The sequence below is a fragment of the Solanum stenotomum genome, chromosome 10 (assembly GCF_019186545.1).
Source record: "Solanum stenotomum isolate F172 chromosome 10, ASM1918654v1, whole genome shotgun sequence".
NCBI lineage: Eukaryota > Viridiplantae > Streptophyta > Magnoliopsida > Solanales > Solanaceae > Solanum > Solanum stenotomum.
In genome coordinates this window covers 23,050,031-23,053,474 of record NC_064291.1, presented here as the reverse complement: position 1 = coordinate 23,053,474, position 3,444 = coordinate 23,050,031, and the positions used below count along the sequence as shown (strand labels likewise).

Here is a 3,444-nt window from a genome sequence, read left to right as displayed (position 1 = left end):
TCATACCAAAGAAAATAGTTACAGCCACCCATTTTCTATAAAACCAATCAAAAAGAATTAGACACCAACAATTAATCATTTAATTGACTTCAAAAAAATAAGGGAAATAAAGAATTTTACCTTTGAAATTCTACAAGTAAAAAATCTACGCCCTAGATTTAATTGGGTCCATGAAGTCTTTAATAGTGCTTCATTACCACACCTACAATATCGACCTTCATCCACAGATTCCATGGAAGAATTGGAGAAGCTTGACATGAAAGTATTAAGGGCCGAGAATTAAAGAAAGACTGAAGAAGAGAGAAATTGGAAAAGAAGAGAGAAATTGGGGTCTTAGTTAGGGTACAATTGGAGAAAAAATAATATAAATAGATGAAATGGAGTAATATTACCGTTGGGGACGCCACATCAGACAAAATTTTGATGTTTACGCGCCTTGAATCAGTGAAAATGACGCGACACTCCAGCTGTGCAAAAAGAGTTAAAGTGACACATGGGAACCCTAAGTTATAAATCCTTCAGTTGAAGTGTCTAAGTGAAAGATCGTGCCATGTTTAGGGGGCCACCGATGGGTTAGCCCTTCAAAATAAATAGCAGTATCTTATCACGAATTCATTTTGTTCCACTGAATGACATGATGTGGTAATTGGAACTTACTCGCAGTGTGTAAGTTTCTATACTTTTGGATTTTTCAAGGAGATGTTGGCGAGAAGGGTCTCATTTAGAGGTGGAGTTAGAGTAAAGTTGATATATCTCTGTTTGGATAGTTAGATAAGAGAGAATAAAGGAAGGAGTATTCTTTTCTACCTCTGCATAAAATCTTTTAATCGAACATAATTAAGGTTTGAAACAACTTTTACCGAAAGATTCGCAGGTTGCTCAATGCTATGAAATATTTTCCACTTGGTCTTTTCTACCTTTAGTTTCTTCTGTTCCTTCTCATCAAATTGTCCACAAGTAGTATATTTCCTATCAATTAATCATGCATCAACAGAAAAACCCTTGGCCTCTATAGGAAAAATATTCCTGAATGTCTTTGTTCTTATATGTCTATAACTTGATAAATCAATTTAATCAACTTCTTAAATTTAACTTTGTATGTGACTAATTATTAATTCTTCAAGGAGCACATCTTGTCTCCTCCATCTGTACAAGGACCTTTGTATATAACACTAACATAGTGTTCTATTATTTCTTACAGTTGGAGCTTGTTAAGAACATTGTTGATAATTTTTTTGCAGGCCATGTTTTCTTGTCAAACCATAGAAGCAAATGAAGCAACAATTAAATTTTCAACAAAGCTACAGAGATTCTTTCATCTTGATGAGAAGCAAACTCTTATGGAGTTCATTGCCTTCTCCAATTGCTTCCATGGAAGGACCATTGGTGTTGTTGCTCTGACAAGGAAAGAACATTACAGGTAACCTTTTGAACCTATAATATCAGGAGTTGTTTTCCGGAGTATGGAGATGTTAAAGCAGAAAGAGGACTAATTCAGAGTGGTAAAATAGGTGTTGTCTTTGTCGAACCAATCCAAGGTGACGGTGGCATTTCTAGTGCGACAAAAGCATTTTTACAAGCACTGAGGACTACTTGTCATAGTGCAGGTTCTCTTTTTATCTTTGATGAGGTAAGAAACTTTACAGATTACAGTGCTACCACTTTAGCACATTAAGCTTATGTCTCATCTAACAAGCATGAATGACTCTTAAATTGAAGAAAATGACATAAACAAATTTAACTGATAAAAAAAATGCTACATAACATACAAGCAGTTACCTCCTATGTTGCTCGGACTCTTTAAAAATGTCATTGGGTGCATGTTTGATCCTTTAAAAGTAGGGCATTTTTGGAGTATTTCACAAGGGTGCGACATTATTTTTGGAGAATCCGAGAAACTTAGGTTACCTTGACCATTAGTGCATGTCTTTGTATAGTAATAATACATTGTATTATTTTGTAAAGTGATTTTCCAAGGAGAAGTTTTGCATAGTGAAATGGATAGAGAAGTTCAGTTTTTTTTGCATTTAGGAGTCATTTGGTTTAGGAATAAGTTATACATGCATTGTACTGGTCAACATTGTTCCAAATAATGACTAGTATTTCTGATGACTTCATAAGAAAAAAAACCTTACTGCTCTTATTGTTCATTCACTAAGAACAATATATTGCCTAAGATTAGTTTTATTTGTTGTGTAGATAAATAGCTATTAGCTAATTGAAGAATTTGAGTGACATCTATTGATAAAAAAAATAGTTAGAAATTATAAATGTCATTTCAAAGTTTAGTTTGATTATCGACTTCTTGGATCATTAACGCTCTCCTTCCTACTGCAACAATTACAATTTTGAAATTAAATTTTATGGAATAAGTCAATGCACAATACTATTTGAGGCTTGTACTTGTATTTTCTTATTAGGTTCAATGCGGCCTAGGAAGAGCTGTCCATCTTTGGGTGCACAAAGCTTATGACATTTACCCAGATATTATGTGATCCTCTCTACTTTTAAAATTTATATTTGTGTATTTTTATCACTTACTTTATCAAAATATAATATATTTATCTGTTATTTGCAGGATGACCAAGCATAATTCAACACTAATGCAGTAGAAGTACTACTGGGAGAAGAATTTTATAAAATTACTTGTAGGATTAGAATACAATGACTTTGTTTGTAGATATATATATTTTTGACAAGAGGTGGTGATATACCATGAGTTTACGGTATTTCTAATACATTTCACTTACAAGTTGTGTGTGTCTAGGGCCTTTTTATATTGGTTTTTTATGTATTTTATCATGTTTTGCAGGAAAGGTGTTCAGGCGCGGAAGTTTAGAGACAGCTGAAGGAAATGCAGAAAAAGGCATCCACGGAGGTCATCTATGGACCGTAGGTCCATTCACGGTCCGTAGGTGATGACCGTAGATCAGTAGGAATATATTGAGGACAAATCAGGGAAATCTGACCAAGGGTGGAACCATAGTGCCCATTGACGGACCGTAGATGGATCTACAGACCGTACTGTTGATCCGTAGAGTGAGACTGTGAGGGTTCTAGTACCTGATTTTTGGAAGATGCTAAGTATGGAGCTACGGAAGGCATTGACGGACCGTAGGTCGATCTACGGTCCGTGCTGCTGGTCCGTCGTTTGCTTCAGAGAAGCTGATTGTTGGATGCTGAAATATTTTCTAAGTCCCGAGTGACGGAAGGGACTTACGGACCTTAGATCCATCGACGGTCCGTAAGTCAGTCTCGTGGATCGAAGACGCGTACCTGAACAAGACTTTCCTTAATTTGTTTCCTTTTTTATTTAGGATTTGTTTTCTATAAATAGGACATGTAAACCTCGTTTTTGGGGGTTAGACACTATTATTCTATTTTTGCTTTGTAACTTTGGAGATTAATTTGCAACCCTAGCAATTATTGATTTCCCAAGTTCGT

At 35.3% G+C, this 3,444-nt stretch overlaps 1 long non-coding RNA gene across 1 annotated transcript; it reads left to right on the top strand.

Moving 5' to 3' along the window:
* Nucleotides 1-941: 941 nt before the first annotated feature.
* On the top strand, nt 942-2,706 carry LOC125842468 (uncharacterized). Its single transcript, XR_007443919.1, has 3 exons — nt 942-1,420; nt 1,512-1,630; nt 2,579-2,706. It is a non-coding gene; the product is annotated as an uncharacterized LOC125842468 (long non-coding RNA).
* Nucleotides 2,707-3,444: the final 738 nt, after the last annotated feature.